The sequence below is a fragment of the Orcinus orca genome, chromosome 2 (assembly GCF_937001465.1).
Source record: "Orcinus orca chromosome 2, mOrcOrc1.1, whole genome shotgun sequence".
In the NCBI taxonomy this organism is placed as follows: Eukaryota; Metazoa; Chordata; class Mammalia; order Artiodactyla; family Delphinidae; genus Orcinus; species Orcinus orca.
In genome coordinates, this window is record NC_064560.1 from 59,822,014 (window position 1) to 59,848,176 (window position 26,163).

General features: G+C 41.7%; 1 protein-coding gene and 1 long non-coding RNA gene across 15 annotated transcripts in view; both read right to left on the reverse strand.

Annotated features, from left to right (window-relative positions):
- The window catches only part of SH3GL3 (SH3 domain containing GRB2 like 3, endophilin A3), a 288,846-nt gene that overhangs the window by 72,154 nt on the left and 190,529 nt on the right, over nt 1–26,163 (reverse strand). The window contains exon 1 of one of the 14 annotated variants that reach the window (XM_049706875.1): nt 10,546–10,569. The exons of the other annotated variants lie outside the window; for them this stretch is intronic. The gene's annotated coding sequence lies outside the window, so the exon portion shown is untranslated. Of the gene's footprint in view, nt 1–10,545; nt 10,570–26,163 lie in introns of those variants that run through there. 14 annotated transcript variants of the gene reach the window in all.
- LOC125963679 (uncharacterized) lies at nt 10,720–13,934 on the reverse strand. Its single transcript, XR_007476029.1, has 3 exons — nt 12,657–13,934; nt 12,059–12,127; nt 10,720–10,922 (listed from the first exon to the last, which is right to left on the reverse strand). It is a non-coding gene; the product is annotated as an uncharacterized LOC125963679 (long non-coding RNA).

Consider the following 26,163-nt stretch of genomic DNA (forward strand, 5'->3'; position numbering starts at 1 on the left):
TGAAGTGTGCTGCAACCTAGGAAACCAGGATAGAAGAGGCCAAAATTCCAGGAAAATAAGGAAACATAAAGAAGTAAACCCGACAGGTTCTGTGCAATTTCCTCTCAAGGCTTTTGATAATTCTTAAGCTGTATATGCACAAAGCAAGATGCTAAGCTACCAGTACTAAGAGGCTGCTAGAAGGCTAAAGATCTAAGCGGAGGTTTCTGCATTGTCACAGTGATCAAGAGACAAAATTAGAGTTCCGGATGCCCAATAACGAGGAACCTCAGTAAATGGGTTTTTGGTTCAAACCCTGAAGGCCTAAGGCCCAGGACTAACTGCAAGGTAGAAAGAGACATGCCCTCACAAAGCCTGATATGTAAACTTGAATCATTACAATCCCTGTTTGCATCAAGATTCTTGACCTTTACCCTCATTATGTGCCAGAATAAAATTTCTCTCTGGAGGAAATCTTCACATATAGTATCTACCATTAGAATAAAAAATCACCTAGCATGCCAGAAGACCGAACCAAACAACTGAAAATCAAGGAAAAGAAAATCCAATAGGCAATCCCAATACTGACATCAAAACGATCTTTAAGATAGCTATGATTAATAAACCCACAGCTAACATCATACTGAGTTGTCAAAAATGGAAAGCTATCCCTCTAAATTAGGACCAAGACAAGGATGCCCACTCTCCCCACTCTCATTCAACTTGGTATTGAAGGCCTAACCAGAGCAATTAGGCAAAGAAAAGAAATGAAAGGCATCCATATTAGAAAGGAAGAAGTAAAACTGTCACAATTTGTGGATGGCACAATCTTATATATAGAAAACCCTAAAGATTTCACATAAAAACTATTAGAAATAATAAACACACAGTAAAGTTGCAGGGTATATTATCAACATAAAAAAGACTGTTGCGTTTCTATATGCTAACCAGAAGCCAACAGAAAAAGAAATTAAGAAAACAATCCCAGGGGACCTTCAAGATGGCAGAGGAGTAAGCCGTGGAGATCACCTTCCTCCCCACAAATACATCAGAAATACATCTACCTGTGGAACAACTCCTACAGAACACCTACTGAATGCCGGCAGAAGACCTCAGACTTCCCAAAAGGCAAGAAAATCCCCATATACTTTGGTAGGGCGAAAGAGAAAAGAAAAAACAGAGACAAAAGAATAGGGATGGGACCTGTACCTCTGGGAGGGAGCTGCGAAGGAGGAAAAGTTTCCACACACTAGGAAGCCCCTTCATTGGCAGAGATGGTGGGTGGGTGAGGGGGGAGCTTTGGAGCCACGGAGGAGAGCTCAGCAACAGGGGTGCAGAGGGCAAAGCGGATAGATTCCCGCAGAGAGGATCAGTTCCAGCCAGCACTCACCAGCCTGAGAAGCTTGTCTGCTCACCTGCTGGGGCGGGTGGGGGCTGGGAGCTGAGGGTCTGGCTTTGGAGGTCAGACCCCAGGGAGAGGACTGGGGTGGGCTGCGTGGAGACAGCCTGAGGGAGCTAGTGCCCCACAGCGAGCGGGAGGGAGTCCGGGAAAAAGTCTGGACCTGCCGAAGAGGCAAGAGACCATTGTTTTGGGGTGCATGAGGAGAGAGGATTCCTTCCCCGTCTGCCCACAGAAGGCAGAGCACTGCCTAAACGAGCTCCAGAGACGGGCATGAGCCGTGGCTATCAGCTTGGACCCAAGAGATGGGCATGAAACGCTAACACTGCTGCTGCAGCCTCCAAGAATCCTGTGTGCAAGCACGGGTCACTATCCACACTCCCCACCGGAAGCCTGTGCAGCCCGCCACCGCCAGGGTCCTGTGATCCAGGGACAACTTCCCCGGGAGAACACACGGGGTGCCTCAGGCTGGTGCAACGTCACAGCGGCCTCTACCACCACAGGCTCACCGCACATTCCAATTATGACTACCGTAACCGTCCCTCCCCACAGCCTGAGTGAGCCAGAGCCCCCTAATCAGCCGCTGCTTTAAACCCCTCCAGTCTGGGCAGGAACAGATGCCTGAGGGAGACCTACACACAGAGGTGGGGCCAAAACCAAAGCTGAACCCCGGGAGCTGTGTGAACAAAGAAGAGAAAGAGAAATCTCTCCCAGCAGCCTCAGGAGCAGCAGATTAAATCCCCACAATCAACAGCCTCAGGAGCAGTGGGTTAAATCTCTACAATCAACCTGACGTACCCTGCATCTGTGGAATACCTGAAGAGACAATGAACAGTCCCAAAACTGAGGCAGTGACCTTTGGGAGCAATTGTAGACTTGGGGTTTGCTGTCTGTGACTGATTTGTTTCTGATATTTATGTTTATCTTAGTTTATCTTAGTTTAGTTTTTAGCGCTTGTTATAATTGGTGGATTTGTTTACTGGTTTGGTTGCTCTCTTTTTTATTTATTTTTTTTTTTACATGAATTTTTTTCTTTCTTTTTCTCTCCCTTTTCTTCTCAGCTGTGTGGCTGAAAGGGTCTTGGTGCTCCGGCCTGGTGTCAGGCCTGAGCCTCTGAGGTGGGAGAGCTGAGTTCAGGACACTGGACCACCGGAGACCTCCCAGCCTCACGTAATATCAATAGGCTAGAGCTCTTCCAGATATCTCTGTCTCAACACTAAGACCCAGCTCCACCCAACGGCCAGCAGGCTCCAGTGCTGGATGCCCCATGCCAAACAACTAGTAAGACAGGAACACAGCCTCACCCGTTAGCAAAGAGGCTGTCTAAAATCATACTAAGTTCACAGACACCCCAAATCACACCACCAGACGCAACCCTGCCCACCAGAAAGACAAGATCCAGCCCCACCCACCAGAACACAGGCACCAGTCCCCTCCACCAGGAAGCCTACACAAACCACTGAACCAACCTCACTCACTGGGGGCAGACACCAAAAACAATGGGAACTCTGAACCTGCAGCCTAAGCAAAATGAGAAGACAGAGAAATTCACAGCAGATGAAGGAGCAAGGTAAAAAGCCACCAGACTAAACAAATGAGGAAATAGGCAGTCTACCTGAAAAATAATTCAGAGTAATGATAGTAAAGATGATCCAAAATCTTGGAAATAGAATGGAGAAAACAGAAGAAACATTTTAAAAGGAACTTACAGAACTATAGAGCAAACAAACAATGATGAACAATCCAATAAATGAAATTAAAAATTCTCTAGAAGAAATCAGTAGCAGAATAACTGAGGCACAAGAACACGTAAGTGACCTGGAAGATAAAATAGTGGAAATAACTACCTCAGAGCAGAGTAAAGAAAAAAGAATGAAAAGAACTGAGGACAATCTCAGAGACCTATGGGACAACATTAAACACACCAACATTTGAATTATAGGGGTCCCAGAAGAAGAAGAGAAAAAGAAAGGGTCTGAGAAAATATTTGAAGAGATTACAATTGAAAAGTTCCCTAACATGGGAAAGGAAATAGTCAATCAAGTCCAGGAAGCACAGAGAGTCCCGTACAGGATAAATCCAAGGAGAAATACATCAAGACACATATTACTCAAACTGTCAAAAATTAAATACAAAGAAAAAATATTAAAAGCAGCAAGGGAAAAGCAACAAATAACATACAAGGGAATCCCCATAAGGTTAACAGCTGATTTTTCAGCAGAAACTCTGCAAGCCAGAAGGGAGTGGCAGGACATATCTGAAGTGATGAAAGGGAAAAAGGTACAACCAAGATTACTCTACCAGCAAGGATCTCATTCAGATTTGACAGAGAAATTAAAACCTTAACAGACAAGCAAAAGTTAAGAGAATTCAGCACCACCAAACCAGCTTTACAACAAATGCTAAAGGAACTTCTCTAGGCAGGAAACACAAGAGAAGGAAAAGACCTACAGTAACAAACCCAAACAATTAAGAAAATGGGAATACGAACATACATATCGATAATTACCTTAAATGTAAATGGATTAAATGCTCCAACCAAAAGACACAGGCTTGCTGAATGGATACAAAAATAAGAGTCATATATATGCTGCCTACAAGAGACCCATGTCAAATCTAGGGCCACATACAGACTGAAAGTGAGGGAAAGGAAACAGGTATTCCATGCAAATGGAAATCAAAAGAAAGCTGGAGTAGCAATTCTTATATCAGACAAAACAGAATTTAAAATAAAAACTATTACAAGAGACAAAGAAGGACACTACATAATGATCAAGGGATCAATCCAGGAAGAAGATATAACAATTGTAAATATTTATGCACCCAACATAGGAGCACCTCAATACATAAGGCAAATGCTAACAGCCATAAAAGGGGAAATTGAGAGTAACACAATAATAGTAGAGGTCTTTAACACCCCAGTTTCCCAAAAGGACAGATCATCCAAAATGAAAATAAATAAGGAAACACAAGCTTTAGATGACACATTAAACAAGATGGATTTAACTGATATTTATAAGACATTCCATCCAAAATCAACAGAATACACTTTCTTCTCAAGTGCTCATGGAACATTCTCCAGGAGAGATCATATCTTGGGTCACAAATCAAGCCTTGGTAAATTTAAGAAAATTGAAATAGTATCAAGTATCTTTTCCAACCACAACGTTATGAGATTAGATATCAATTACAGGGAAAAAAACTGTAAAAATTACAAACACATGGAGGTTAAACAATACGCTACTGGGCTTCCCTGGTGGCGCAGTGGTTGAAAGTCCGCCTGCCAATGCAGGGGACATGGGTTCGTGCCCCGGTCCGGGAAGATCCCACATGCCGCGGAGTGGCTAGGCCCGTGAGCCGTGGCCGCTGAGCCTGCACATCCGGAGCCTGTGCTCCGCAATGGGAGAGGCCACAACAGTGAGAGGCCCGCGTACCACAAAAAAACAAACAAACAAAAACAACAATACGCTACTAAATAACCAAGAGATCACTGAAGAAATCAAAGAGGAAATCAAAACATACCTAGGAACAAATGACAATGAAAACACAATGACCCAAAACCTATGGGATACAGCAAAAGTAGTTCTGAGGAAAGTTTATAGCAATACAGTCCTACCTCAAGAAACAAGAAACATCTCAAAGAAACAACCTAACCTTACATCTAAAGCAATTAGAGAAAGAAGAACAAAAAAAAAAAACCCAAGTTAGCAGAAGGAAAGAAATCATAAAGATCAGATCAGAAATAAATGAAAAAGAAATGAAGGAAACGATTGCAAAGATCAATAAAACTAAAAGCTGGTTCTTTGAGAAGATAAACAAAATTGATAAACCATTAGCCAGACTCATCAAGAAAAAAAAGTAGAAGACTCAAATCAACAGAATTAGAAATGAAAAAGGAGATGTTACAACTGACACTGCAAAAATGCAAAGGATCATGAGAGATTACTGCAATCAAGTATATGCCATTAAAATGGACAACCTGGAAGAAATGGACAAATTCTTTGAAAAGCACAACCTTCCAAGACTGAACCAGGAAGAAATAGAAAATATAAACAGACCAATCACAAGCACTGAAATTGAGACTGTGATTAAAAATCTTCCAACAAACAAAAGCCCAGGACCAGATGGCTTCACAGGCGAATTCTATCAAACATTTAGAGAAGAGCTAACACCTATCCTTCTCCAACTCTTCCAAAATACAGCAGAGGGAGGAACACTCCCAAACTCATTCTACGAGGCCACCATCACCCTGATACCAAAACCAGACAAAGATGTCACAAAGAAAGAAAACTAGAGGTCAATATCACTAATGAACATAGATGCAAAAATCCTCAATAAAATACTAGCAAAAAGAATCCAACAGCACATTAAAAGGATCATACACCATGATCAAGTGGGGTTTATCCCGGGAATGCAAGGATTCTTCAAAATACACAAATCAATCAGTGTGATACAGCATATTAACAAATTGGAGGATAAAACCCAAATGATCATCTCAATAGGTGCAGAAAAAGCTTTTGACAGAACTCAACACTGTTGTATGATAAAAAACTCTCCAGAAAGTAGGCATAGAAGGAACCTACCTCAACATAACAAAGGCCATATATGACAAACCCACAGCAAACATAATTCTCAATGGTGAAAAACTGAAACCATTTCCTCTAAGATCAGGAACAAGACAAGGTTGCCCACTCTCACCATTATTATTCAACACAGTTTTGGAAGTTGTAGCTACAGCAATAAGAGAAGAAAAAGGAATAAAAGGAATCCAAATCAGAAAAGAAGAAGTAAAACTGTCAGTCTGAAGATAACATAATACTATACACAGAGAATCTAAAGATGCCACCAGAAAAATACTAGAGCTAATCAATGAATTTGGTAAAGTAGCAGGATCCAAAATTAATGCACAGAAATCTCTTGCATTCTTATACACTAACGATGAAAAATCTGAAAGCGAAATTAAGGAAACACTTCCATTTACCATTGAAACAAGAAGAATAAAATACCTAGGGATAAACCTACCTAAGGAGACAAAAGACCTGTATGCAGAAAACAATGACACTGATGAAAGAAATTAAAGACAATACAAACAGATGGAGAGCTATACCATTTCCTTGGATTGGAAGAATCAACATTGTGAAAATGACTATACTACCCAAAACAATCTACAGATTCAATGCAATCCCTATCAAACTACCAATGGCATTCTTCACAGAACTAAAACAAAAAATTTCACAATTTGTATGGAAACACAGAAGACCCCGAATAGCCAAAGTCATCTTGAGAAAGAAAAACAGAGCTGGAGGAATCAGACTCCCTGACTTCAGACTATACTACAAAGCTACAGTAATGAAGACAGTATGGTACTGGCACAAAAGCAGAAATATAGATCAATGGAATAAGATAGAAAGCCCAGAGATAAGCCCACACACATATGGCCACCTTATCTTTGATAAAGGAAGAAAGAATATACAATAGAGAAAGACAACCCTTCAATAAGTGTTGCTGGGAAAACTGGACAGCTACATGTAAAAGAATGAAAGTAGAGCACTTCCTAACACCATACACAAAAATAAACTCTAAATGGGTTAAAGACCTAAATGTAAGGCCAGACACTTTAAAACTCTTAAAGGAAAACACAGGCAGAACACTCTATGACATAAATCACAGCGAGATCCTTTTTGACCCACCTCCTAGAGAAATGGAAATTAAAAAAATAAACAAATGGGACCTAATGAAACATAAAAGCTTTTGCACAGCAAAGGAAACCATAAACAAGATGAAAAGACAACCCTCAGAATGGGAGAAAATATCTGCAAACGAAGCAACTGACAAAGGATTAATCTCCAAAATATACAAGCAGCTCATGCAGCTCAATATCAACAAAACAAACAACATAATCCCAAAATGGATAGAAGACCTAAATAGACATTTCTCCAAAGAAGATATACAGACTGCCAACAAACACATGAAAGGATGCTCAACATCACTAATCATTAGAGAAATGCAAATCAAAACTACAATGAGGTATCACCTCACACTGGTCAGAATGGCCATAATCAAAAAATCTACAAACTATAAAATCTGGAGAAGGTGTGGAGAAAAGGGAGCCCTCTTGCACTGTTGGTGGGAATGTAAATTGATACAGCCACTATGGAGAACAGTATGGAGGTTCCTTAAAAAACCAAAAATAGAACTACCATATGACCCAACAATCCCACTACTGGGCATATACCCTGAGAAAACCATAATTCAAAGAGTCATGTACCACAATGTTCATTGCAGCTCTATTTACACTAGCCAGGACATGGAAGCAACCTAAGTGTCCATCAACAGATGAATGGATAAAGAAGATGTGGCACATATATACAGTGGAATATTACTCAGCCATAAAAAGAAACGAAATTGAGTTATTTGTAGTGAGGTGGATGGACCTAGAGTCTGTCATACAGAGTGAATTAAGTCAGAAAGAGAAAAACAAATACCATATGCTAACACATATATATGGAATCTAAAAAAAAAAAAAAGAAGAAAGAAAAAAATGGTTCTGATGAACCTGGGGCAGGACAGATATTAAGGCGCAGACATAGAGAATGGACCTGAGGACACGGGGAAGAGGGGGAAAGGGTAAGCTGGGACAAAGTGAGAGAGTAGCATTGACATATATACACTACCAAATGTAAAATAGATAGCCAGTGGGAAGCAGCTGCATAGCACAGGGAGATCAGCTCAGTGCTTTTTGACCACCTAGAGGGGTGGGATAGGGAGGGTGAGAGGGAGATGCAAGAGGGAGGGTATATGGGGATATATGCATACATATAGCTGATTCACTTTGTTATACAGCAGAAACTAACACAACATTGTAAAGCAATTATACTCCAGTAAAGATGTTAAAAAAAATACACAGAAAACAATCCCATTTACAATCGCAACAACAACAACAAAAATACCTAGGAATAAATTTAACCAAGGAGGTGAAAGATATGTACACTGAAAACTGTAAGACTTGAAGAAAGAAACTGAAGAAGACACAAATAAATGGAATGATATTCTGTACTCATGGATTGGAAGAATTAACATTGTTAAAATGTCCATATTGCCTAAAGCAATCTACAGATTCAATGCAATCCCTATAAAAAATCCCAAGGACATTTTTCACAGAAGTAGAATGAAAATTTCTAAAATTTATATGAAATCACAAAAGACCCCAAATAGCCAAAGCAATATTGAGGAAAAAGAACAAAACTGGAGGTATCACATGCCCTGATTTTAAACTATATTACAAAGCCACAGTAATCAAAACAGCATGGTACTGGCAGAAAAAGAGATACATAGATCAGTGGAACAGAATTGAGAGCCCAGAAATAAAGCCACGCATACATAGACAACTAATATGAGACAAAGGAGCAAAGAGTATACAGTGGAGAAAAGATAATCATTTCAATAAATGGTGTTGGGAAAACTGGACAGACACACGAAAAAGAAATTAAACCACTATCTCACACCATACACAAAAATGAACTCAAAATGGATTAAGGACTTTAATGTAAGACCTGAAACCATGAAACTCCTAGAAGAAAACATAGGCAATACACTCTTTGACACTGGCCTTAGCAATATATTTCTAGATATGACTCCTAAGGCAAGGGAAGCAAAAGCAAAAATAAACAAATGGCACTACATTAAACTAAGAAGTTTCTGCACAGCCAAGGAAACCATCAAGAAAATGCTTGACTTAAATAATCTAATTTACTTTTGTAGAAAATTGCAGCAAACATGACAGAATAAAGACTGTTTTCAAGTAAACATGGAACATTTACCAAAACGGACCATATGCTGAATCATAAAGCACGTCTCCAATAATTTCAAAGTCTAAAACCATTCAGAATATGTTCTCTGACCACAGTGATATTAATATGGAAATCAATATCTGAAAATTTTCCAAATATTTGGAAATTAAGCAACACATCTAAATAACCCAAATCAAAGATGAAATCATGATGGGTGTTAGAAAATATTTTTAAATAAATAATACCAAATATACAGATATATCTAAGTTTGTGCAATGTAACTACAGGTGTTCTCAGAAGAGAACAGCTCTATAAGTCATCAGTTCTCAAACTCTTTGATTTCAGAATTCCCTTATATTTTTAAAAATAATTTAGGACCCCTACCACATGCCATACATCAAAAACAATCCCTCACTGATCTTAAAATAAACGTCAAAGGTAAAGCTAAAGATTCTATGCATGAACATAACCTTGGGATAAGAGATATCTCAACCAGTTCCCCAAATACTAACTATATATAAAGAAAAAGATTGATATGTCAAAATTCATCAAAAATAAGAGAAGACTGAGAGAGTGGAACATCAAGCCACAGAGTAGAAGATATTTTCAATATATTTATCTGACAAAAAAACACATTCAGATATTTAAAAGAATTCCTACATTAAAAGAAAAGCAACACACTCAATATTTTTTAGAATAGGCAAAAGCCTTGTGGAGGCAACTTCACAAAAAGGGGATATCCAAATAGATAAAAAGCAGTGGAAATACTTTCACCTCATGATCATCACAGAAATACAAATTAAACCTCAGTGAGATGCCACTACATCTCTACCAGAATGGCTAAAATTATTTTAAAACAACAATACAAATGCTTCCAGCGATTAATGGAGCAACTGGAACACTCATACACTGTTGGTGGGAGTATACATTGGTACAACTACTTTGGAAAACAGTTTGGCAGAATCTACTAAAACTGAATATATAAAGAGCCATACCCTAAGACTCAGTGATTCCGTTCCTAGGTAAACACCCAGCAGAAATTCTTCATATGCACACCAAAATTCATGTACGAGCAGCATTATTCGTAATAACCCAAAACTGGTAACAACTCGAAGGTCTATTAGGAGTAGACTGAAAACTACATCATGGCTATTTCTATAATGTGATACTGTACGGCAATTAAAAAAGATACACCTGCCACATGCAACAACATGGGTACATTTCAGATATAACATTGAGTGAAAGAAGCTCATGCTGTGTGATTCTAATTATATAAAGTTCAAATATAAAAGTAAACATACTGTATTATTCCATTCACATAAAACTTAAAAACAGACAAAACTAACCCATGATGATAGAAGTAAATGTAGTGGTTACCTTTAATTATGGGTTACCAGAGAGACTTCCAGGGAGCTGGTCATGTCCTATATTGGGAACTGGTTTTGTGGATGTGTTCACGCTGTTAAAATACATCAAGCTATGTATGTATGATCTGTCAGTTCCCTGTATATATATTTTATTTCAATAAGAAAATGTTTAATTCACCCTCCCATGAGCCCTGCATTTAGTGTTGTCAATATTTGCATATATCATATTATCATGATTTATTTACCTAAAAGGAAGCTTAACAAACAATGCTGGTCCACTTCTTCCTCCTTTGTCTGAATAGTAGAAATAAAGTTCATGTCTGATTATCCATGTCTTGAAGTCTCTGTTCAGTAGAATTGTGACTAAACCATACAAAATTAAATAATCTATATTCAAAAGAACAAAAAGCCTGGGGGTTATTATATGGTGACTGTGTTCCCTGTACCCTAAATGTTACTTCAAGTTTAATCATTACAGCAGCAGGATGAAGAAATTAATTAATGTCAAGAAGAGAAAGTAGATAGATAAATACATATAGAAAATACTGCAGACATTGAATCAAGATGGTGGCTTGAATACACACATCGTTCTCTCCACTGTACCAAATACCTTTAAATAAACCTGAATATATATATGTGTGTGTGTGTGTGTGTGTGTATATATATATATCAAGACAGAGAGAGAAAGAGAGAGAGGCGTATGACACATCCATAACAGTGCTGAAAAACAAAAAGGGTGCCAGCAGCAGATCAGAAATGGTGAGAAATTCCTAGAAGACAGAAAGCAGATGGGATCAGAGAACTGAAGAAATAGACCCAATATAGACAAGGTAGAAAACTGCTCCCAAGATAAAAATTAATACAGAGAAATTCCAAATCTAAATGAAGTGAACATAGAAAAAACAGAGTGAGCCCCCAGGGACTCATCAGGAGACTTGATAAAATAACTACACAGAAAGCAACAAGGATCAGTGGAAACCCTCCAGCCCCATCCCTGTTCCCACATCTATTTCCTAGGGCAGGTTCTGCAGTTACTCTATTTTAGTTCAAACCCCTGCCCTACTGCTGATTAGAGAAGTAACTGGGCAAATCACTGAAGCTCTCTGTGCCTCCAGTTCCTTATCTGCAAAATGTAGAGGTATAAGGGCTATTAGATGTACATGGGTTATAACCCATATATTAGGGTTAATATATGGAAAGCATTTAGAACAGCATCTGACACTGTTAAGCCCCATTAAATATTAACCATTATCAACTGACCAACAAGCAGCTAGGGTGTGTGTCCTGCACCCACACTCTAAAGAGAGTGAACTACTCTAATCAGATGGGCCCCAGAGTGGGTGTGAAAATCTCAGAGAAGCCAGAGAACCTTCCAAACATCCCAACAACCTCCCTGTCTTGTCCCCCATGGCCACTCACCCTATTGTAAAACCCACCAGTCCCCACACCCACCCATACACCCACTCCTTTCAGTGTTTCCCTAAGACTCTTAGGGAAACAAAAAACCTAAGCAAGCCACCTACCTACTGAGCCAGGCCCAGTCCTTCATCCTCGTTGTCTGACAACCAGGAATCACAGAAATTTGAGGAAAACTAGGAGCATGAGAGCAAACATCAAAGATGAAACTTTAAAATGATCCAAAGAAAACAGAGAGAATCAAGGTACAGAGGGGAACTTCTAGAAGTTCTCATTAATGCTCACAGATACACTTGAGAAGATACTGCATGCATAAAACAAGAAAAAGGAGCCGTCAGAGGGGGAAAAAGCTTAATAAAAAAGTGTGAGGGCTTCCCTGGTGGCGCAGTGGCCTGCCGATGCAGGGGACACGGGTTCGTTCCCCCGTCCGGGAAGATCTCACATGCCACGGAGCAAGCCATGGCCGCTGAGCCTGTGCGCCCGGAGCCTGTGCTCCACAGTGGGAGAGGCCACAGCAGTGAGAGGCCCACGTACCGCAAAAAAAAAAAAAAAAAAAGTGTGAGCATTTCATGGACACAACTGAAATACGAATTGCTTATTGAGAAGACAGAGTTGAGGAAATGTCCTAGAATCTACAGACAAAAAAAAAAAAATTGAGAAGTAGAAAGAGGTGTGACCCAACCCTCTCTTGGCCCAGACACCCACCTTCTGGATGCCCCACCACTGCATCAGGAAGGCCTGCTGTCCTCAGGCCCAGTTTGGCCTTGGGCTTCCTGCAGGAGCTGATTCTGAATTGTGGATCCACTCTGGGAAAAGGGGTTACAAGTAGAGTAAATATTCCCAGTCTGCACAGAGGCAGACCCCTCTCAGCTCTCATGCCTGGAAACTGGAGGTTATTACTGACGGTGGGGACTAGTTGAATCTCTTCTACTTACTTTTTTGCACACCCTAGCTTTTTCTGAAAAAAGGATACCTGTGGTGTGGCCAAGGTAGCCTCCTGCAGTTTGCACTATATCGGGCAGAACTTCCTCCAAGTTGGTGGCATGTGGGTGAAGACTTCTCTAATTTTCAGCCCTAATGCTGGCTTCCATCCATTTTTATATTCCTCTGGCCGTTTTCAATTAGGGTTGATAGATGAGGTTAACATTTTTCCCCATAAACTTCTTTACGTTTCTTTAAAAGTTTGCCAACATGTACTCAAGTCAATAATTATTAGTTGCAGGCTTCTATGAACCTGACCTTTCAAAAAATTTGATTCTAACTAGTATTATCTGTTTGATCCTTTCATAGCAAAATGTAAAATTTTCTTTGTAGAAGACCCTGCATGGTTAAGGCAGAGTCTTTCAGGGAACGCAATTAATCATGAAAGTCACACTCCTTCTGGAAACTTTGTTCCCAGAACCCACTCGTGCATGCAGGCCAGACAGGACAGCGTGGGAACCCAAGGTTTCACTGGGATTTGGGAGGAGTTACTCTTTCCCTTTCTTCCATTGTGGGATTTGTTCTGTTGGGTACCCTTTTCATTGAGGTAGGTAGGCAAAGATCTGCTAAGTGTCAAATAGCTCAAGGCAAGTTACAAAAGATCAGATGAGAAAATGATAAAATGAGCTTGAAATTATAAGACCCAATTTAGCAAAGAAAATGTATTTCATTCTCCTTAAGCCATCCTAGGAAAATTTCACCACCTTCAAAAGGAGGTAGGGGGGCTTCCCTGGTGGCACAGTGGTTGAGAGTCTGCCTGCTGATGCAGGGGACGTGGGTTTGTGCCCTGGTCCGGGAAGATCCCACATGCCCCGGAGCGGCTGGGCCCGTGAGCCATGGCCGCTGAGCCTGCACGTCCGGAGCCTGTGCTCCTCAACGGGAGAGGCCACAACAGTGAGAGGCCGACGTACTGCAAAAAAAAAAAAAAAAAAGGAGGTAGGAAGTTGACACTGAGAATGTTTTATTCCTAATGCTCACCAATAAATACCAGTCTAAAGAGAGTTCTAACACAGATGATATACCTGAGTTTTTTAAATGAATAAGCAGGGACCCCTTGTTTTAAATAAAAAATTGTAGAACCAAGGCTTGACCTGTGATAGTTTTTTCTTTTATATAGATGGTACTTTATAAAATTGAAAAAAAATGAAAAATACAAAATGTAAAATATTACCAAATCTTACTAAAATTTTGACTTAATTATAAACATTGAGAAGCAATGGCTCCCCCTATTCCCTGTCACTTTACAAAAGTGACAATAGGTTATACGTATATATCTGCAACCACCCCCAGAGAAGAGACCTTTGCATTCTGACCTCTAGGCACCAAGCTAAATATAGTATTTGGGTGTTAATCTATTCCCTCCTCAGTACTTTGGAGACATTGCAAATTCATTGTTTAATGCTGCTAAGGAAAGTCTGAGAGATGAATTTTTGGTAACTTTTTTCGGACTCATTTATTTTTAGGAGTCTTCATCTTAGAAAAAAATTTACTATCTACTTTATAAAGTCAAGTGTTTTTTCCTCATTCGTTTTTCATGGTCTACATGGAGCCCCTGTAAGTTGGACAATCAGGTCAACAGGTCTGTGAATTTTTTTGAAATATATAGACAGAAGCAAAGGACCAGAGTCTTTTGGTTTAAGTTAATAGGAGGAAGAGAGAGAGAAGAAGAGAGATACTGCTGCTCTGAGAAGTAACTGCACCCCCAAACTCAGGGCAGATCAAAGGTCAGAAAACCCAGGGACCAGAAGTAGGGCCCTAGGTATGAAGGGGACCCTCCTCAAGAGGACCCTAAAAAGGAAGTTTAGTGCCACCAGAAATTTTTAAAGTACATTCATTGCACCAATCAAGCAAATGTTAACCAGAGAGGCCCGGGAGGAAATGAAGCACCTGTGAAGAAGTCCGCTCTGAATACCTACCAGGACCCAAGAAGAGTCACCTGCACAGTCACCAAACAAGTAGAAGCTTCCCTGCCCTGCTTTCACCTCCTCCCACCCCACACTCCAAACCCCAGGGGCCAGCTTCTCTAGGGCAGGCAACTCAATGAGAGAAAAATGCAAGCACAAACTGTCCTGGATGGCATGGCCTGCCTGAGTCCTGCCCCAGCTGGGGAAGGGAGAAGATTAACTCCAGTCATCACTCGAGTCGTGATAATCACATGGACCTGGAAAATCCAATGGCTGGATTGAGGCTGTGTTACATGATTTAAGGCAGTAGTCTTCAAACTTGGGAATTTGTGGAGACTGTGCGTGGACAGTTTTAAGGGATTCAGTTTCCAGATTCTCAACCTCTGTATGTACTCCTTCCCACCACCAATTTGCCTGAGAAGGCTCCCGGATCTGTAACCCGCCTTCTGTCACTTTACAAAAAAAAGCACAGCCCACATCTCCCATTTCACTGGGTATTGGCCAGGGTGAGAAAACCTCTGATGAATCTTCAACCTCGCTCACTCCCTGGAATCAACACTGACATGTGCTCAAGGCTTTCACCTTCCAAAATGTAACCTTCCCTTCTTTCCCCACATTCCCCTCTGGCGACCTACTCTAGTCCGTACTTCTCAGGACCGCCTCGTTAAGGAGCCATACACACAGACTGTCTCCACTTTCTCACTTTCCTTCACTTCTCAAGCCATGTTGGGCCAGCACTGTTAGCTGCCTACTCAATACAATCTCTGAGTCTTGCTAATAGTACCCAGATTTTGCTCAGATGGCAATGTGCCCAGTCCAGGCGAGATCACTCTTCCAGAAGTGGTAGTCCCATCCCTTGTTCTCCTAGTATTCCTCACAACTACTGTAGTCATGTGACTCATTATGGCCAATGAGACCCAAGTAGAAGTCGGCTGGGGGATTTCTGGGAAGGGTCCCTCTGAAATGACTGTGATGTATAAGGCTGCACATCCAACTTGAGACTGTAAAGAAAAGGCTTCAAGAACTGCAGAGATACATTAAGCTGTTGAACACACACTGACAGCCTCCTACCTCTGGACTTTGGGTTATATGAGTAAAATAAGCCCAGATCTGTACGCAGCTACAGTTACTTGCAGCCAGACTCATTCCTAATTGATGTACCTTATAATTGATACACCTTAACTGGCTCCATTCAAACTGCTCTCACCAATGACCTTTTAATTTCTGAACCCTCAAAATAAATCTTAGCTCTTCACTTACATGGGCTCTCTGGGCATGTTGACTCTATTGACCAACCTCTTTCTCAAAGTACCTCTTTTCTTGGCCTGTGGGACCTAAGTTTCTTCCCCTTCCTCCCTGGACACTCCTTAATTACCTTTGTAATTTCTTTCTCTCATCCCACACACAGTCCTCCCCTCCCCACCCCCAATTCATCAGCCACCAAGTCCTGTACATCCCAAATATCTCTTGATTTCATTTCCTTCTCTCCATTTCCATTAACACAGCCTCAGTTCAGGCCACCATCATCTCACCCCTGAACTACTCTAAGTGCCTCCCAGATGGGCTCCTCTAATCCCTCCTCCACACTGCTGCCAGGGAGGTATCCAAAATGTCAAATGAATAATGTCATTCCCCACACCGATTCAGCAGCTCCCTGTTGCCTTTAAAATAAAACACATACTTGGGGCTTCCCTGGTGGCACAATGGCTAAGAATCCACCTGCCAATGTGGTGGATTCGAGCCCATGGGTTCGAGCCCTGGTCCGGGAAGATCCCACATGCCGCGGAGCAACTAAGCCCGTGCACCACAACTACTGAGCCTGTGCTCTAGAGGCCGCAAGCCACAACTACTGAGCCCATGTGCCACAACTACTGAAGCCCATGCACTTAAAGCCCGTGCTCTGCAACAAGAGAAGCCATCGCAATGAGAAGCCCGCGCACCACAACGAAGAGTAGCCCCTGCTCGCTGCAACTAGAAAAAGCCTGTGAGCAGCAATGAAGACCCAACGCAGCCAAAAATAAGTTAATTCATTTTTTCAAAAAACCAACGCATACTCCTTAACACAGTGTACCACACCCTCTGTGATCTGGCCACCTCATGGCTCTCCAGCCTCATTCTCTGCCGCTCTTGATAAGCATTACACATGCTTATCCTAAATTTCTTATCCTAAATATCCTAAATTCTAAATTTAGGATATCCTAAATATCCTAAATTCCTAAATTTTTAGTCCCTCGAAGCATCCTGTTCTTTCCAGCCTTGGTACGTGCTATTCCCATTCCCTTGGAAGGCTTCTCCCATCTAGCTAACCCCTAATGATTGCTTCATGGCTCAGCTCAGGTGTCACTAGGATGTCCGGCCTGACCCTGGGACATAGTTAGGTGACTCTCCTTCAGGTCCCCTGAAAACAGCAAGTGCTAACACAGCACTTATCACGCTGCACTGTCCACCAGCCTCCTGCAGTGTCCTGTGAGATCCTTAGGAAAAGGATCTTGTCCATCCTACTCATGATGGCATCCCCAGCACTAGCACAGTGCATACCGAAGAGTAGGCCTCCTGGCCCATAACTGCCCGCACAAAATGTACTGAAGGGTCACTGAAATAATTTGTGGACACGTTAAGGATATTGTTTGAATTTCTATTAGTGACACTTTTCTCCAATAAAAGTCCAGTAAAATTTGGTCCTGAATGATAGCAAGGATATAATCATAATATCTCGAACCATGTGATCTCCTGGCCTGTGATCTCCTGACCTTCAGTGAAGTTAAGAAGATTTAAAAAAAAATTCTCATCATACAGTTGCTATATGGCAATAATAGAAAAGAAAAGCATGATGATTAATTGAAGGAAAGCAAACCTGTTGTTTTAGTAACGTCAAGATAAGAAAAAAAAATTAGTAACATGATTTTGTCTGGGTCACTTTACAAGAGTTATGTGGAATGTGATCTCAGAAAGTTTAAAAAAAAAATCCTCCTATAAAAATAAAACAGCTGAACAGAAAGTTACAAGTAAAAAGCATGAATCTATATGACTTCTCTTTGGAAACGGGAAGATACCTCTTTCATGAAAAATCAACAAAGAATACAGTATTTAGACTTTTTTGAGACAATAGATCAGCAACTTGTAAGTGCTGAAGCTTTTAGGAGAAAAGTCTAATTCACCCACCATGTTGCAAATAAAAACCTCCAGGGCCACAGAGGCTCAGCAGATCTCCCTAACTGTGCACACGATCCACTGTCACGTCCTCTCATGCTGACCTTACTCACTCCCCCGTACTCCAACAAGAGCCAGACTTATGTGAAACTTCAAAACAGGTGGAGAAGAAATCACCTTATATAGTCTAATCCCTTTCTATAGCCATCACATCCTTTGGCCTCAGCTGTTTGGTTAAATTTACCATTGCTGAACACCCAATATGACCTTCCCCATTCATTGGAAGGTTTTGGTGATTGCTGGGGTAGTTGTTGCTTTTGCCAACACATGGGCCTCAGGGAGGAGAATCCTCACTGATTTCACATTCAGTTGGTTTTGGAGATCGGAGGCCATTGAGAGATAAGGATAACAGCAAAACCAAAACAAAACAAAATAAACCCAAGCACTTAAGATCACACCAGATGCTTAAGTCAAGGTTGGGTCCGTATCTGCTGAGGGCCAGATTTCATAAAAGCTCCCCAAGCCTGGCCACAAGGAACACAATAAAACTGCTAACGTGAACTCATTCACAATTCAAAAATTAAGGTGAGAAAGACTCAGTGCTGCTTGTAATGGCTTGGGTCCACCACCCCTGCCCCCTTCAATACTGTTCCCTCATATAAGAAAAGCTGGTCTCGGGCAGGTTCCTGGTAGATGCAACTCAGGACCTTCCGTTCTTCTCCAAAGAGCCTCCACTCTCCTCCTGGGCGCCCACCCTGCGCTTCCTTAACAAACCCTCACACACAACCCTGCCCTCCCAAACTATTCTCAGGATGTCTTAAAGTACCCACTTGTCTCCACAGTGTCATTTGAGCTCAAGGCTAAAGGACTAAAATCAAGTGAGACATCATTGATATTGTAGCAAATAAATAGTAACAATACAATGTACAGCTGGTCTATTTTGAGATGCTGATAAGGGGAAAAGAAAAGGTAAAAAGGAATGTTACATTCTTTTCCTTCCCATGAAAACTTTCATGACCTTGCTCAACACTTCACAATGATACTTCCCCTTTCTGGGGTTTGTCCCTGAAAAATTGTGTGTAAATCTGTTTTTCATAACTCAAAACATATTTTTAATTCACTTTTGAAGCTTGTTTACTTAAAGGCATCATCAAAGAATCCTTTAGCAAAATGAAAGGGTACTAATGACGTAAAGATCACCCTTATATCTATTTGTAATATACATTCAACTTTGGGAATATCTGCTGTTCCCAAAATGTGGACCATCTCTATGGTTTAGGGAAAAAAGGTAACTATTTAGGCTTTTTAAAATTTTTTTCTTTTTTGCCCTTTTATTTCTTTGTTTTTTAAATTGGGGTATAGTTGATTTACAACAACTAGCACACACAGTTGTGTACAACACAGTGATTCAAATGTTTTATAAGATTATACTCCATTTAAAGTTATTATAAAATATTGGCTATATTCCCTGTGCTGTACAATATATCTTTGAAGCTTATTTATTCTATCCATAGTAATAATACTTTTTTCAATTGTACTTGCTCTTGCCCACACAGACTTTTTCCTACAGTCACACAGGAGGTTTTATTGGATACCTTAATCAGGAAAAGACCTTTCTGTGATCTCAAAGCAGATTTCAGAGCCTGTACATATTCTGTCCCTTCTTTGCCAAACTGAAATTACTGACTCAGAAAATTTAGTAATTTTGCTTTTTAAAAAGCAGCTATAATGACAAAGCAAGGAAAGAAAATCAGTGGATCAAACTCAATTTCAGAACCAAATTAAGGCAGCAACATTAGTGTGATCACAAAGCATATGAAATGCCTAAGGCAGGTCCAAGAAACTTGCAGAAATGAGGACAGCAAAGGCCAGCGTCCTCCTCCACCAGCCCTGCAGCGAAGGGACAGGAGGAGTGTGGGCTAACTGCCCACATCACTTTTGTGGAAGACGTCATTTGAGGAGATTGTCCCTAAAAAACAACACTTTGGGATATGTACTTCCAACTTATATCACGGTTGTTGAAGGCACATTCTACTACAGGGCAAATACAGTAATTCCCCTACATGCAAACCTCCAAGTTGCAAACTTTCAAAGATACAAACGTGCATCTGGTTGCAGCAAGGAACCTGTACCAGCAACGTCAGGTGTGAGTGAAATTGCAGCTCGCCCTCCGTCTCCTGTTGCTGACCATCCTTCAGCTCTACCATCTCCCACCTCCTCCCCCTCCTCCAGTCAGTAACACTTCTTGCCTGTTCACTCGATGCCAGCCCCTGGATGCCAGCTGTTGTACTGTACTACTGTACTTTTCAAGCTACTGTACTGAAGGGTCAAAATGTTTTCTTTATTATTTGTGTGTGTTTGTTTTTTATGTATTATTTGTGTGAAAAGTATTCTAAACCTATTACAGTACAGTACTATAGAGCCGATTGTGTTAGTTGGGTACCTAGGCTAACTTTGTTGGACTTACGAACAGATTGGACTTACGAACATGTTCTTGGAACGGAACTCGTTCATATGTAGGGGACTTACTGTAAGTAACACCTGGGATGAAAGTTGCAAGCACCTAATCAGCTCAAAAGAAAAGCTTTCTATTAGCAGCTTCTGCAGACTCCTCTCACTTTGAAAATGTTAGGGGTCCTCCAAGGTCTGGTTTCAACTCTTCCCTCATCTCTTCTCACTCCCCTGTATTCTCTCCTGGGAAATTACATACACTCTCAAAAGCTTCACTTACCATCAAGCACCCAAATTATTATCTTTAGCCCCAAATCACTGCCCTGAGTTCCAGATCCACATATCCAGCCGCTTCCTGAATGTCCCCATCCAAATGCTCCCTACTGAGCTCATCATGTCCCTCTGTCCCTCTGCACCTGCTCCTCCCTTGCCCACCTGTCCAGACAGCACCAACTTCCCAGGTGATAAGAGCAGAGGCTACAACAAAATCTCCCATGTTACGACTTCTGGCTTTGACCTCAAAAGTGCATATACATCCCAAACTAATTCAACTTGACTTCGGAAAGTAATCAGACACAAAACAAAGAGCAAACACTGCCCCGAAGTCTCCTTGCCTAGTCAGCAACACTGGCCTCCACTAGCCTCAGCTTGGACACAGCCCCTGCTGAGGCCCTGGGACATCAGAGAGAGAGACGAGGGAGCTGACCAACACTCCACACTGACCCAGAATTGGCAACAGAATGAGCATTACAGTTTTCGCATTATTGTAGGTTGTTCTAATCTGAACAGTTTGCTGCTGGTTATTTGTCTATTCACTCCCAGCCCCAGCGGCACCCTTCTGCATCTCCTCGGTCATGCCATGCCGAGGCTGGGACTCTGCAATCTACATTTCTCAGGCTTGCGTGCCACTGGCTTCTAGTTATGTTCTGATGGTGGAACGAGGGAGGAGGGAAAAAAGGCTCTGTTCCTGCTTTCAGCATCCACCTAGCAGCCGCAAAAAAGCTCCACCTCCTCGTCTTGGCACTTCTAGCAGCAGCGCTGGGGTGTCCCCTTGGGGATTCAAGGCACAGCTCTCACCACCCCCTCAGGGCACAGCCCCCCCCCAACCCGTGGCAGTCCCTCCTCTGACCTCTTAGCTTTTGAGATCACAGTTCTTCCCTTTGTCCCCCAGGACCTAGAGGTAGCAGCTGCAATTACTTCAGCATCCACTTGTGTTCTTTCAGCCTCCCAATCCCTGTAGAGTCAGAAATCCCTCGTATTTGAAATACTTAGCAATGATTTCTGTATCCTAAAGGGACTCTGAGTTATGATACAGAATTTCTTTTGTTGTATGGTTTGTTTTCTTTTGTTATAGATTTTATAGTTTGCTCACAAAATATTGCTTTCCCATGGCAGAAGTCTCTACCTTTGGTTACCATTTATTCTGCCAAGGAGACTGCTTTCCAGAGTGGAGATGGAAGAACACATATCAGTAAGAGGAAACTGAAACCTCAGAAAGAGGCCAGCCGGACCCGCAGATAATTCTGGGCCCAGGATCCATATAACTCAACTTTCAGATTCTCAATTCAACTTTACACCGAATATTTGCGAGGTTAAGCGAAACACAGGTCTGTTTTAAATGTTTGGTTTTTCTCTCTATGGACACAAATACATTTTAAGATCTGATGAAAAAGAATACTGCTGACCCCTCTCCCTCCTTTGGCCCCTTCCCCACAAGCCACCATCCTATGGAGTCCTGTCCATTGTACCTCCAGCTGCAGGAGCAGTCTAACTCACCAGCACCTGTCCCTGGGAAGACAGCAGCCTCCCACTTTTCCGGTACAGGATGCTGGGATAATTGCATGGAATTAATCATCAGCCTGGAAAATGACAAAGCTTACCTCCCCCCACAGAAAAATTAATAACAGGTGGATTACACTGTTGGGAGAGAATTCTCCCCAGGTCTCTCTTGCTTCCGCATGTCTTGCAAGCAGAGGCTTTGCTCCTCCCTTGGTTCCAGACTATCTTTTCAAGGATGTTTGTATAGTGACCCGTCTTAGAAGATACGATGTTTCTCTCCGGGGAAAAGGACAGGTTTGTTTACTTTCCAGTAAAATATAGAGGGTATCTCCCTTTGGAGCAAAGGTCAGGCAGACCTTTAATAAAAGGTTCAGGTTCTGAGGTCTGCCCTTAATAAAAGGTTCAGGTTCCCTAGGCTCAGGGTTCCTCTCCTATAACACAATCTACTTCAGGTACAGGAGTTACCCAGCCCTTTTCACATCTGTCCTGGGGGACTTTGGACTTGGGAGCCCGCACAAGAAAATTCTGTTACTCTAGCTACTGCTATGTTTTGTGAGTAATAAAGTCATTTGTCTCAGACCCAAAAACCTTGTATCTTTTGCAGCATTCATGAAACTGAACAGGCTAACTTGTTAGCTTGCAAGTAGAGGAAAATTTTAGACCCTCTACAGCAGTGGTCCCCAACCTTTTCGGCATCAGGAACCGGTTTCGTGGAAGCCAATTTTTCCATGGACTGGGGGCTGGGGGGGATGGTTCAGGCTGTAATGCGAGCGATGGGGAGCAAGAGGGAGCAGCAGAGGAAGCTTCACTCGCTCGCCGCTCACCTCCTGCTGTGCGGCCCGGTCCCTAACAGGCTGCCTACTGGTACCAGTCTGTGGCCCGGGAGTTGGGGACCCCTGCTCTATAGTTCTTAGTATACATCACTGAATGTGAAAACAAAAACTATCAAGCTTTAGAAGATGAAATAAAGAACAGCTTCATAATCTGGAATGTCTTAAACAGAATACACAAAAGCATTTACCGGGCTTCCCTGGTGGCGCAGTGGTTGGGAGTCTGCCAGCCAATGCAGGGGACACGGGTTCGAGCCCTGGTCTGCAAAGATCCCACATGCCGCGGAGCAGCTAAGCCCGTGAGCCACAACTACTGCGCTTGCGCGTCTGGAGCCTGTGCTCCGCAATGGGAGAGGCCGCGACAGTGAGAGGCCCATGCACTGCGATGAAGAGTGGCCCCCGCTCGCCACAACTGGAGAAAGCCCTCGAACAGAAACGAAGACCCAACACAGCCAAAAATAAATTAATTAATTAAAATTGTAAAAAAGCATTTACCATAGAGAAAAAAATAGATAAATTTGACTACATTAAAATGAAGAAATTCCATTCATCAACAGACACTATTAGGACAGTGAAGAAGATGTTCACAATAATAAATAATATTGACATACAACTGAAAAAGGCTTATATACAGAATGAATATATATCCTATAAATCAATAAGAAAGATACAGAAAATCCAATAGAAAAATTGGCAAAATAGTTGAGCAGACCCTTCACGGAAGAGGAAAGCCAAATGGCCAGTAAACATATAAAAAGGCGCTCAACCTCAAAATCAGGGAAATACCAATTAAAATGAAAACCACCATGGAAAATCATTTTGGAAAACAGTTTGCCATTGTTTAGTAATGTACACCATATGATCCAGCCATTCATAGCAGCATTATCGGTAACAGCCAGAAAACTAAAAACAACCCAGAAGTCCACCAACAGGAGAATGGATAAATACATTAGGTATTCTATACCACAATAAAAATGAATGAACTACAGCTACACAGAACAACGTGTCCCCACTCGCCACAATTAGAGAAAGCCGCGAGCAGCAATGAAGACCCAACACAGCCAAAAATAAATAATAAATAAATTTATTTAAAAAAAAACAGGTAAAAGTAATCCACTGTATTTAGGGATATTTAGGTTATACAATTATAAATAAAAGCAACACGTGATTGCTACAAAAGGTAGGACAGTAATTACTTTTAGGGTGAGAGAGGAGTACATAACTCTGAAAAGCTCCATGGGGACAATGTTCTATTGTCTGGGGTGCTAGCAATGTTCTATTTCTTGTCCTTGATGGGATTACAGTAGTGTTCAGTTTATAAATAAACCAACAATCTGTACACTTATGTTTTATACCCTTAAAAATTAGTAAACACAAACACAAAAAGACTGAGGAAACAATATCCAGGTCATGAAATTGAACATTGCCAGTAAACCAGAAGCTCCCACACACCCCTTTCCAACACAACCTCCTCCTTTCCCTCATCGGTTGTCACTATCCTGACTTTTACCCCCAAGTGTACATTATTAAATACTATGGTTTACCTCAGTCTGCTTTTGACTTTTACCTAAATGAAATCAATTGAATATTTGCATTTGAGTCTGAAAACTGTTCTTGATAAATCAACTAATTACTGTGATGCACACGCTGCTTTGGACATAATATCTTCGTAGTGAACTAAACATAGTTCAGTTGAAACAGAGATAACGTGCTAGAACTTTACAAGCGTGTGTGAAATCGTGAGAACGCCAATTTACATTAAGCAAAAGAACATTACCCGTGACATAAACCCAGTGGTGTTAATTTGAATTTTACTGGGTTAGTAGTTTTATCTGCATTTAATTTGAAATAAGTTTGGAGTTTATAACTTGCCTTAAAGCTCTAAGCATAAGGTTTAACACTTACTTTTACGTTCATCCCTATTTAAGTAACAATATAATAAAACTAGATTTAACTCAACACAAGGAGTCCCTTATAAAAAGGGGTCCTTAGTTCACACAGATTTGAGAAATCCTGCCTAGGAATTGGCTCCCATTCTTCCATCTCACCCTCCTGCCTGCACCCCAAGACAAAACCACAGCTTGCTACCTACAGCCAGGAACATTCAAGCAGAATGCTTTCCAAACCACCCATGTCATCTCTGTGAAGTATGTCAGGCACTCTGCCTGTTACCTTTGGAATTCATTCTGATTCCATTTGTCATACAGATGATCAAAGCCGGGGACCAAAATCAGGCAGCAGCAACTAAGCAAAGTGTGAAAACAGTTTATTTGGGCCAGGTGACAATTCTTTGAAATGCTAGTGAAAATCATCCGTAGCTCATACTTTGGCATTGCTACTGCTTAATTATGAACTCAACCGCAGAAAGTCCTCACCCAGTACATTTGTTTCCTACAGCTGCTGTAAAACATTACCAAAAACGCAGGGGCTTAAAACAACACAGATTTATTTCCTTACAGTCCCGGAGGTCAGAAGTCTAAAATTGGTATTTCAGGGCTACCATCAAGGTGCCGGCAGGGCTGATTCCTTTTGGAGGCCCCAGGGGAGAATCCGTGCCTTTGCCTTTTCTAGCTTCGGGAGGTCACCTTCACCTGCATCCCTTGGCCCCTGACCCCTTCCTTGCATCACTCCAATCTCTTTTTGCGGTACATGGGCCTCTCACTGTTGTGGCCTCTCCCATTGCGGAGCACAGGCTCCGGACGCGCAGGCTCAGCGGCCATGGCTCACCAGCCCAGCCGCTCCGCGGCATGAGGGATTCTCCCGGACCGGGGCACGAACCCGTGTCCCCTGCATCGGCAGGCGGACTCGCAACCACTGCGCCACCAGGGAAGCCCCTCCAATCTCTTATATCCACCTTCACTTTGCCTTCTCTTCTGTCCTGCCTCTGTCTTATCAAGGACCCTTGTGATTACATCAGACCCAACTAGGTAATCCAAGGTAATGCCCCCATCTCAAGATCCTTAACTTAATCACATCTGCAAAGTCCCTTTGCCATATAAGGTAACATTCACAGGTTCCAAGCCTTAGCACACGGACCTACCACACTCAGGTAGCAGAAGTCTGACCTACCACAGTTGTGAACAGGAGGAACCCACTTCTCCTTTGCTTAAAGTTCAA